This window comes from Ochotona princeps, unplaced genomic scaffold (genome assembly GCF_030435755.1).
Source record: "Ochotona princeps isolate mOchPri1 unplaced genomic scaffold, mOchPri1.hap1 HAP1_SCAFFOLD_849, whole genome shotgun sequence".
NCBI lineage: Eukaryota > Metazoa > Chordata > Mammalia > Lagomorpha > Ochotonidae > Ochotona > Ochotona princeps.
In genome coordinates this window covers 18,316-30,506 of record NW_026697019.1, presented here as the reverse complement: position 1 = coordinate 30,506, position 12,191 = coordinate 18,316, and the positions used below count along the sequence as shown (strand labels likewise).

The following is a 12,191-nucleotide window of genomic DNA, read 5'->3' as shown; positions in this document are numbered from 1 at the left end:
AACTTGTTAGAAAGGCTCTAGAGGTTCACTGGCTTCTACGATGCTGATTTTTCTAGGCTCCTGGCTGACCCTAGTTGGTGGTCTTGGGGAGTTGAAGAAGCTGTACTTGCTGGGAATGCACTGCAGAGCCTCTTCCCAGAGCGCACACTGGCCGACTGGGCCTCTCAAGGGTTTAGGATCTGGTGTTGGTCCCTGCATTGAGTGCTTTGTCTTTGGAGGTAACAGAAGGAAGGAAGAATCGTGTTGTCTGAGCTGTCACTGTTATTCAGTCATCCTGGGAGAGGAGAGTAGCCCTGCCCCCCCCCCCCGAGTCCCTTAGGGGCTGATGGGGTGCCCAGAGCCCATGGCAGCATTCTCCCCTCTGCTGCCGTTCTGCACAACTCAATTGGTTGCAGGGCACGCCCAGGAGGGAGTGTGCTTAGTGAAATCTGTGGGCTCATTCCTTAATTATTTATAGAAATAAAAATTAGAGATAGATTCTAGAGAAGTTTTTCAACAAGTGATTGTGAAAAGAAGGAAAGGAAAGCAGACGGGGTGTTCCTGAGTGGGAGCTTCAGGGAGCGTGTTGAGTGTCATGGGTTTAGAGGAGTTCCCTGAGACCTCATGCGTTGCTCAACTGGGCAGGTGTTTCTCTGCAGAAATCTTCGCAACTGGTGGTCTCTAATTAGGAAATAGCTGGATAGTTCCTGTGCTGCCCACTGGAAAGTGTGATTGGGCTGGTCATCTGGTTAGAGACCAACAGTGACCTTCCTGAGAGCAAGTTTGGCAAGGTTCCCTTCTCACTGAGGTGTGTGGTGTCTCAGAATTTAACACTACTCAATTATGTTTCCCAATACTCAGTGTGTACAAAAAAGGGGCAGTGAGATAGTGGCCTGGGGGAATGACCTCATAAGTCTTTTTTTTTTTATAAGATTTTTCTTTTTATTACAAAGTCAGATATACAGAGAGGAGGAGAGATGGAGAGGAAGATCTTCCACCCGATGATTCACTCCCCAAGTGATGGCAACGGCCGGTGCTCTGCCAATCTGGAGCAAGGAGCCAGTAACTTCCTCCAGGTCTCCCACGCGGGTGCAGGATCCCAAAGCATTGGGCCGTCCTCGACTGCTTTCCCAGGCCACAAGCAGGGAGCTGGATGGGAAGTGGAGCTGCCGGGATTAGAACCGGCACCCATTTGGGAACCCGGCGTGTTCAAGGTGAGGACTTTAACTGCTAGGTCATGCTGCCGGGCCCAACACCATAAGTCTTACCCCTGGATCTGACATTCATTTTAGAGGGCTTGAATAGCCTTTGGGAGTTAGATAACGCTAAGGGAACAGCACCTTGTTGGAGCAGTCTGAGCTTCTGCTTGCAGTGCTGGTAGCTGGTATCCCATACGGGCACAGGTGCATGGTCCAGCTGCTTCCCTTCTGATCCAGCTCCCTCTGTCTCCTGGCCTTAAATCATCCCAGGCCCAGCCAGTGCGGCCATTGGGGGAGTAAACCAGCAGATGGGAGACCTCTCTCTCTCTCTCTCACTCTCTCTCACTTTACCTTTCAAATAAATAGATCTGATGTTTTTTCTTCATAAAAGATGAAAAGGGAGACTACTGTGATTATGAAGGTGGAGACTGAGGCTGTGTCCATGGCCTGGGAATTGCTGAGTGGCCAGCAATCAGTGCTGCTGGAGAGCCCTGCAGCAGGCCTCCTGTCACAGCCTCAGAAGGGACCATGATCCTGGCCTGTAATTTGGCTTCTGGCTGCCAGATGGACGTGTGTCATTCTATGCTTGTGGTACTATGTTATGGTAGCTTTTGTGGCGTGCCTAGTCTGCCTTGTAGCCTCACCTAACCAGAGGACATGTGAGGATTCTAATCCACTTACCTGCTCCCTGACATGCAGAGGTGCTAAGCAGCTTACCTGCCTAATCTGCCTAGCACAGGAGTGGCACCAGCTGCCTGTAGTTGGCATGCCTTGCCTGAGCCCCTGCACTTGAACATGGCCCTGATGGGCAGGGAAGAGAGACAGCTGTGCAGTGCTACTGCATGGTGTCCTGGAGATATTGGCAGGCTAGGCAGAGTAAAGCCTTGTGGAAGCTGCCAGCCCCTGCTCTGTTCCCAGCTGTAAACTCACACAGCTTCTATTGTTAGTTGGTATTGTCCAAGTGGAGGCATCTGTGAGAGCTTTGGGGACAGGAGACTTTGGCCTCCTTGTTCTTGTCCTGTTGGGATCACAGGGGTTGATTCTATTGTACACAAATGCACTCAGGTGGCCGTCAAGAACCAGGTGCCCTATATTCTTGTTGGGACTCCACAAACTCCAACCTTTAAGGCATCATCAAATGACTGCCCTCACCTCCCGGTGCTGATGTGGTTTGGCCGCAAAAGCAGCACTCTCTGCCACCGCACACCACCCTGCAATAGAGGAGAAATAGGAAAAAATGGAACCATTTATCCAACCCCTGTTCCTCCCCCATTCCTCCACACCTTGACCCTCCACAAACCAGAGGTCCACATGGGCATGCATCCCACTCAACTATGTAAACAATATTCAAAACAAAAATTGAAAAGGCCAGAGTTATTATGAGAATAAGGAAGGAAGAGAGAGAGAGAGAGAGAGAGAGAGAGAGAGAGAGAGAGAGAGAGAGAATTTACTATTGCTGTTTCATTTCCAAATGGCCAAAACATCCAGTACTGGGCCATGGACAAAGCTAGGAGCTAGAAGCTAGAAGCTGCAATTTTCTCCCATACCATGGAGGGGCCCAAGCACTTGGGTCATGCCCCACACCTTGTCATGTTCTTTAGAAGGGAGCTGACTCAGGAGAGGAGCAACCAGGACTCACGCTGGTACACATATGGGATACCAACTCAGCCGGTGGTAGCTTAACCTACCATACCACAGTGCTGACCCTATAGAGCACTGATTTCTATTTTCTCTCCACTGCAGTTAGGAAAGACATTGGTACGATGACAATTTTCTTAAGTTTTGAGACTGATTCCCAAACTAACAGGTGGTCCCATTTGTAGACTGCTCCATGGCAGCTGAGAAGAATTTGCGTTCAGCAGCTCCTAGGTGGCGTGTCCTGTAGGGCTGGTGCGTCCATTTGCCTGTGCAGTGATTGAAGCTTGGTGCTCCTCACTGACTTCCTGTCTGACTGCTCTCTCCTTTGCTGAAACTGAGCTGTGGCATCTCCCTCTACTGCTGCCATCACTGCTTCTCACTTACCTCTGTCGGTTTTTGCTTCAATATTCATATTCACAGTCAATGTTTATTGCAGGTTCTTGTGCTGGAAGAGAGGAATTCTACATCTGGCATATATATACAATGCCTTTTATTCAGCAGATGAGAAAAACATGCACACACGGCTTGCCTGCATAGAGAGGTATCCGTCATGAATGGAAAATGGGCCCAGAAAACAAAAGTAGTGGAGGAAGAGGAGAGAAAACACACCATTGCCTCCTGCAGTTGAGCGAGCTCTGACTCATCAATGTGGTCTGGGCTGTAGCAGTCACATTGGGCCTTTTAGAAACATACAAGCTGATCAGCCTCCAGCTTCCTGAGTGCCACCAGCTGAGCTGGACACAGCACTGACAGAGGCAGCCATAAGGACAGAGGGAGGGTCCGGCGTGAAGGCCTGGTGGCTAAATGCAAGCAACGCTGCCTCAATTGAATTCCTTGTGGGGTGGTTAAGTGTCCATGTAAAAGGTGGTGAGACTGTGTCAAGATGGTTGGAGAGACATCTGCTGAGCCTTGCTAAACAGCTGGAAGCTCCTCTGGGTGTTGCCAAACAGAGGAGCTGTTCTCTTCACATCTTTGTGTCATTCACAACCACTGCATGGACCCCAGCACCTGGCATCCCCGTGTATCCAATATGGACACCAGGTCATGTCCATCAGCTGCTCCACTTCCCATCCAGCTCCCTACTTGTGGCCTGGGAAAGCAATCAAGGATGGCTCAAAGCCTTGGGACGCTGCACCCACATGGGAGATCTGGAAGAATCTCCTGGTTCCTGGCTTCAGATTGGCTTAGATTTGTCTGTTGTTGCCACTTGGGTAGTGAATCAACAGACAAAGGCTTTTATCTCTACTTCTCTCTGTAAATCTGACTTTTCAATAGAATAAATTCTTTAAAAAAGAATTCTGTGGATTTAAGCCACAAAAAGCTCTTTTCTGTTACAATGTTCCACTTTTCCATCATAGTATCATTGACTCCCTTTTTACAGGCTAAATGCTAAATGAGTCACACGGGATGGCTTGCTGCTGCCAAAGAAGAGGGCAAGAGTACAAGAACTGACCCAAGCTGGGAAACTCCCCTAGGAGGCCAGCTGTTCTGTGCTTACAAGGCGTATGATCATCGACGGTGAGGCTAGCTTTGACACAAAAGAGCAAGAAGAGGGTCTCCAGGCTGCTAGCCCAGCAGAGCCTCTAGCTCTGGAGGAGAGGCCCAGGGTGAAGACCCCTGAAAGGCTCACATGGCCGGAGTGGCTTTAAATGCACGGCCTGTTGCCAAGTGCTCCCTAGCCGGGACATCCTTGAGGAACAAGTGAAGAACGGAGTCAGGGAGAGCTGCAGTGGCCGCAGTTTTGATCTTGCCTTTGCCTGGATGAAGTCAAAGAATCATTGAAAAAATATGTCAAAAAAAAAAAAAAAAAAAGAAAAATCAGGCAGAGTGCATGTACATACAGTAGGCAGAAGTGTTTTTGCATGAGGAAAACATCAAGTAAATAAGCAAAGTTGATTTGAGCCCCTGAGAAAGAGGACAGGCAGCAGTTTTGCTTTTCATTGCACAAACCCAACACCCACAGGCCCCTGAGACCCTGGCAGATGGCATCTGCTCTTCACCACAGACAGAAAGGAAGGCAGACCCTAGCAGGAAGGCCATATGCCCTCGCAACAGTACTGAACACCCTCATGTTACCACCATGTGGTGAGAGGAAACTCACTCCCTGAAGTACAAACTGCTGTGGTCTGCAATTAAAGCAGGTGAGAGTTAACAGACAGGAAAGCATCCGCAAACATCTAAGAGCCATGGTTGGAGAAAAGTTGGATTAGTGGGATATTTGCTTGGTTGACAACACTAGGGCCAGTGTCCTGTCCAGGCCATGCCAGCAAATTGGAGCAAAACATTTTAGCAGAGCAGCCTGTGCTCCCGTTCTTAGATGATCCAGCTTCAGCGGAGTCACACGCCCTCTAGCTGCGGTCCTTGGCTCCCTTCTGTAGGGAGCAAGACAGACCAGAGGGCTCTCGGCCCCTGAGGAAGCCTGCCCGTGCAGCCAAGGCCGGGCCAGCTCCTTTCCCTGAAGGGAAGGCCTCAGGCTCTGTTCTCACGTGTTCATGCCCAGGAGGTGCTGAATAGGAAACTACAGCTCCTCCAAGAACCAGCCATCTCCAGTAGAACCTTTACTCCACTGTTCCTTTAGAGAACGTTTCCATGATGTAAATGAAGAATGAAGCTTCTTTATTTGTTAATATATTTTTTTTGAAAGTCAGATATACAGAGAGGAGGAGAGACAGAAAAAAGAATCTTTTGTCTGATGACTCACTTCCCAAGTGGCTGCAATGACCAGAGCTGAGGTAATCTGAAGCCAGGAGTCTGGAGCTGCCTCCAGATCCCCCACATGGGTGCAAGGTACCAAGGCTTTGGGCCACCTTCGACTGCTTTGCAAAGCAGGGAACTGGATGGGAAGTAGGGCTGCCAGGATTAGAATTGGCTCCCTTAAGAATCCCAGCGTGAGCAAGGCAAATACTTTAGCCAATAGGCTATTGTGCCGGGCTCGGAATGAAGCTTCTCTCCTCAGTGTGAGCGGGGGTCGGAGGCCAGAGGCACACAAGCTGTTTGCCAGGCAGTCTTGTTCAACATTCATATAATTTTCATCCTGGGGGCACATGTATCCATAGTGAATCTTCACAGTGCATACACTTTTATTACAGAATGAAGCATTCTGTGATAAAACAGCTGTGGAGACACTTTGAATGCAAACAAAACTGCAAGAATTTTGCAAAAGTAGGTTTGTACTTCAACAAATGAGTGCATATTTAGTTAGCTGATGTCAGATGAAGGGCTTGTGATCCATACTCTGAGTGCTGCTGATAGAATAGGGGCTAGAAAGAGTCTTGTATTTCCTGATGAGGTTGGGAGTTCTGAGAGAGGCTAACTCCTAGCCACTGTGGTAGCTTAGACTGCCTGCCTTTGTTAAGATTTTCTTATGGTGACACAGGCTCACTGGCCTGGAATGAAGGTGAGCATTGCAATCCAAGGCAGCCATCTTCATGACCCTTACAGCATCAAGTGAAGGCTGGTCTCCAGATAGAAATAAGATCCTGCGCGGCCACTCCACAGTCCGTTAGTGAAACTGGGGTGCCAACACTAAAGAGAATATCCAGGCATTAAAACCCCTAGGTACTCGGGAAATGCATCTTGCTGAAGTTCCCTCCTGCCCACCCCTCAAGAGGGCAGGGCACAATTGAACACACCGCAGCAACTGCCTGTGGGACACAGAAGAGTGCAGGTGGAGAGATGGACACAGACCACAGGAGCGAGCTTCACATTTGCAGAATCCTGAACAACAACTCAGCAGGAATTGAGGATGGAGATGACTGAATCGACTGAGCACTTGGGATGCTCTGCTTTGTCCTCCCATTGAGTCCTCTACCTCAAGACCATTTCATTTCATGTGCACTCGAACACCTGTTCCTAAGCTCTTGCCCAGAGCAGATACTGCGCTCTCTGTCCTCACCTTTGCTACTTCCCCTTCTCCTCGCACCCACAGGCACATCAATGTGTGCTTGATGCAGAAAGCAAAATCATATAGAACACAAATGATATGAATTGTAATATCCATTTCCCCCTTGGTCCCACTTACTTTCTTCAGCAGCCATTTGCTGCATGTTTCTGCATCATGTTTAAGCACTGACCTTTCCTTACATGCCTCCTCACATCCTTACCTGCACGTTATCTAGTGGGAGGACAAGAGTGCTATCTGGAGGAAATCAAAGCAGCTGAAAGCTGTTCCTCAGCTCTCCTGGGCAATGCACACGTAGGTGAACAGAAGCTGCTTCTACAGTCACAGTGGGAAGGATGGAACCCGTCATCAATCATCCGAGACACTCAAATCTATGTCTAAGCAGGTGCCCCGAAGCCATACGGCATTTCAAGCTCAATCACCTAGGACTGAAAAATCTAAACATTTTTGGAAAACCTCATTGCATATTTTTAAAGATTTATTTTTTTATTGCAAAGTCAGATATACAGAGAAGGAGAGACAGAGAGGAAGATCTTTCATCCGTTAATCCATGCCTCAAGGGGCTGCAGTGGCTAAAGCTGTGCTGATCCAAACCTAGGAGCCAGAAGTCTCTTCCAGGTCTCCCATGTGGGTACAATGGTCCCAAGGCTTTGGAGCATCCTTGACTACTTTCCCAGGACACAAGCAGAGAGTTGGTTGGGAAGCAGGTCTAATGGGATTAGAACCAGCACCCATGCGGGATCCCAGAACATTCAAAGCAAGGATTTAACTGCTAGGCTAGTGCACCAGGCCCTTGTTGCATATTTTATTTGCTTGCTATTTAATCTTATTTAGTTTTGTGTGCTCACATAGAAAAATTGTCATTCTTCACCTGCACAAATCTATAAGGTTGTTGTGGAGTGTGACAGAGATCAACAGGATCAAAGTGTAGGATATATTTTTTCAAAGTGTAGGATATTAAGAGGAATCTTTATTTCCGAAGCTTGGTGACAGCAGCTCCCGTTACACACCTGGAGCAGTAGAAGGCAGGGTTTTTTCTTTTTAAAAGATTTATTTATTTATTTATTTTATTGGAAAGGTAGATATACAGAGAGGAGGAGAGACAGAGAGGAAGATCTTCCGTCCTATGGTTTACTCCCCTAGCGGCTGCAACAGCTGGAGCTGAGCCAATCCAAAGCTAGGAGCCCGGAGCCTTTTCCAGCTCTCCCACTTGGGTGCAGGGCCCCAAAGACTTGGGCTGTCCTCGACTGCCTTCCCAGGCCACATGCAGGGAGCTGGATGGGAAGCAGGGCTGCTGATATTAGAATCGGCGCCCATGTGGGATCCCGGGTGTGCAAGGCGAGGACTTTAATCACTACACTATCGCGCCGATCTGAAAGCTCAAGCAGGAAGGGACTTACTCAGTTTTCCTATAGTTTACTTAATCTAATACAGTAGCAGCCAGGAGGGGCCGGGTGTGCGGAGCCTCCGGAGTAATTTCTGCTCTGTCAGTTGTGGATGGTGCAGAAGACAGGAGAGGCAGTGTGCACGTTCTGCACCTTCAATTAACATGAATGGCGCTAGAAGAGGCAGGAAGGGCGGGGTGCGGAAGCTCCATTCTCGTGCCCTGTCCACTGTCAGTTAACCTGACGAGCAGCGCGTGCCATTGATAGTGGTGCCTCATTACATGGTGGAATAGAAATGAGAATAACTCAGCTTTCAAATGTTGCTCTATATGAGTTACAGCTCTTACCCATTTAAAATTAGTAAAGCTTGAAGCTGCATTATGGCAGGTGGGCATCTGCGGGTGTACATACAGTCGGTTATCTTGAATTGATTTACCATGTGTTCCTTCCTCATGACTGTGCATGGAAGAGGAGTGTGTACGTAAACTCATCGGAGACATGAGGCAGGCTGCAGCTGCTTTTGTTTTTGTCTGGCTAACGATTTCCCCCTCTTTTTCGTACAAATACCAGCGTTGCTGTGGGGAGCCATGCAGTTGGGTCGGATGGCATGGGTGTGTGATGAGCACTGCTTCTTGGTTAGCAAGGCTACGAGGAGTTTCTAGCAGCGAGGCAAGGCCCGGCGGAATGTCTCTGGTCACCTCATTGCTGCCTCACCCCGTTGTATGGACACTCAATCACCTCTCTGATGTTTCATAGAATTCTCCTGAGGGTGGTGTTGCTGTTTTTCTGCTAATGGGAAGTGATTCCTGTAACTAGTATGACACCTCAAATTGATCAATCATGTTATGATAAAAACATCTTTAGCGACGTAAGGCTATGACACACAGCTAAAAGTATACAATAGTACAATTGAGCCCAAAATGTCTCCAAACATCCTGTTATGTGCCCACTTTTGTCCTGGAAGTTGCCCTAGTATAAGTAATGTTTTCCTTAAGAAATGGCTTGATAATATCTTGGAACTGATGGCAATCATGGAGGTACAAAGAGTTTGTTTACCATGCGCCTTGAACTGTTACAACACATGATATGATGTATTCTAGTTTCTCACCATAGAAAGCAAAAGTACATGGGGCATCTTCTAAAGGGAAACAAATGTGAACCCCCTCAAAATGGCTTAAAATCTCTATCTTATATTGGTACTTATGTTTAGGGAAAGAAATCAGTTTATAAAAACTTTTGTCTTATATTGGCACTTATATTAAGGGAAAGAAAACAGTTTATATAGATAAAAGGAAGTTTTTTGTAAAGGCCCTCTGTAGATTGGCTGAGCTTCCTTGATCCCTTTCACTGCCCTTTAACAAAAGAACAAAAAACAATTGAATCAGCACTAGGTGAAGGTGACAGTAATTAATGCATGACTTGATTATAAGATTTAGCAAAGAACCTATGTTACATGCTTTTATAAGATCCTTTCATTTATAATCTTTTAATTCAATAATCTTTTAATAATATCTTAATCAATCTTAGTTTGTGTTTAGTAGAAATTGATTTTGAGTATAAGATTAATTTTGAGTATAAGTAAACTACTTCTCACTATGTAACTGCATGTGCTGCCAACCGTGGAATTCCTGGCTTCAGCCAGGTCACTGCAGATTTCAATGAGTAATGGTTTGCCAAAAATGTTTTCTTTAAAGTAAATAATATGTTAGGATTGTTTTTTGCATTTTCTTAACCATGATGTAAAAATGAAACAATTGGATATTGTGCAAAAGTTTGTGATGATTTGTGTGTAAATAAAGAAGGCAACTTTTCTGAGTTGTCCATTATGAGCATCAAGCCATAGTGGTCTGTGTCTTCTCATTTCTCTTACAGTCTCGCCGATCCACGCATCCTTTGCAAGCTCTCAGTCAGCTGGAGCTGGTCTCCGGCATGTTGCAACTCTGACATGGGCAAGTGAGCGGTTCAATTTTGAGGGCTGCTCTCCACTTGGCTTCTGGGACTGACTTAGGGGTAAACATCTGTCAGCGTCAGACCAGTCCAAGCTGTATAATGGCATTCCAAAATTTAAAAAAAAAATCCAACTTTTAAAAAGGCCAAAAGCAGAAAACAGAAACCATCCTGACTGAGGCTGTGGGGGTTTGCGTTCAGTCTGCGACTCTGAGTTCATGGTTCTCTGTTGCTGTGCTTGACTCAATCCTTTTTTTTTTTATCTTCCTGGGTGTGCTAGCTGCTGCTTAATTTGCTAAACATCCTACCAGCCATGTGAGACCAATCTGTACTGGATCTGTAAAGCTGAGATAGCTTTTGCAGGTTTTTCATAAGTCATCATTTGACACTTGAATGGAGGTTAAAAATTCTCTGCCCTTAGAGTTTCTCCAGTTCCTGTTCTTTGAAATATTTAATTGTATTGTTACTTGAATTTACCTAACTTTCAATAAAGTTTCATTTTATCCCCATTACCCTGAGTTCTTTATTTGTGTTACCTTATGTACATTAGCTTTACCATAGTAATTTCTTCCATTTTGATCATTGAAAGGCTCTATTCTAGAAAAGTGTAACAAAGCCAAGCCCTTAGACTTTATGTTGAAACAGTAAGCGGTTTTCTTGAGCTTAGTGATTGATTAATGAGGTAAGAGTGATGTTGTTCAACATCTAAACAAAGTAATTGAGTTCAATATAGTAGATCTGGGCTAAAAGGCAGAGCATCAAAGAGAAGGAGGATGAAGAAAAAAGGAGGCAGGGAGGTAAAGAGGGAGCAAGTGAGAGGTGGAAGGCTTTCTCATCTGCTGCTTCACTCCCCACATGACTGCAACAGACAGGGCTGGACCAGGTGGAAATCAGGAGCTGGGAATCTCACCCAGTTCTCCCACAGAGGGCTCAGGGACCCGGGTGCTTCATCCAGCAAGTGCTGCCTTCCCCAGGTACATCATTGGAAGCTCCATTGGAAACAAAGCAGGTAGATCTTTTTTTTTTTTTTTTAAAGATTTATTATTATTGGAAAGGCAGATATACAGAGGGGAGGAGAGGCAGAGAGGAAGATCTTCCATCTGATGGTTCACTCCCCAAGTGAGCCGCAACGGGCTGGTGCGCGCCGATCCAAAGCCGGGAACCAGCAACCTCTTCCAGGTCTCGCACGCGGATGCAGGGTCCCAAAGCTTTGGGCTGTCCTCCACTGCTTTCCCAGGCCACAAGCAGGGAGCTGGATGGGAAGTGGAGCTGCCGAGATTAGAACCGGCGCCCATATGGGATCCTGGGGCGTTCAAGGCGAGGACTTGAGCCACTAGGCCACGCCGCCGGGCCCCAAAGCAGGTAGATCTTGATTAAGCACTCCATTTGGGGATGATGGCAAGCAGTGATAGTTTTTTTTCTAAATTTCCTGGTTTATATGAAAGTTAGAGTCACCGATGCATAGTGTACATTATACAGAAAGAGCGATCTTCCACCCACTGGCTCACTCCTCATAGCTGCAATGGCCAGCACTGGGATAGATTGAAGCCAGGAGGCAGGGGCTTTCTCGCACATGGGTGCAGGGGCCCAGGACCTGATCATCCTCCGCGTCCCTCCCAGGTCCACCAGCAGAGAACCTGGATCAGAAGTGGAGCTGCAAGGACAGGAAATAGTACACATATGAGATGCTGGTGCTGCAGGTGGCAGCTTCATGTGCAGCACCACAACACTGGCCTCACCTGGACCTTCACCTTGATCAGCTACAACACCTGTCTTGGATTATTAGGGATGCTAGGTGTTTTCACATCTCAGTTTGTGTGAACAATGCTGCAATAATCAGGACAGAGCCAATATCTACTTGACACAATGATTTAATGTCTTTTGGCTGGGTCTGGAGTAGGGCAATCTCTGGATCAGACAGACATGCATGCCCAGTGTTTGATGGGATCTCCACACTGCTGCCCACAGTGACTGCACAGCGCACAGCCCACCCACAGTGTTGTTTTCCTCTCCATGTTGTCACCAGCATTTGTCTTGTTTGCCAGCAGCCATTTTGATTTTAGTAAGCATTCAGTTGTAGTGTCTCCTTTTTAACATTTTAGGTTTTGCTTCATTAGTCTGGCTTAATGTTTCTCAGCTTTA

General features: G+C 47.0%; 1 pseudogene; it reads right to left on the bottom strand.

The window, feature by feature from the left end:
• Positions 1–12,191, bottom strand: part of LOC131478874 (cyclin-dependent kinase 1-like) — a 42,710-nt pseudogene that overhangs the window by 17,630 nt on the left and 12,889 nt on the right.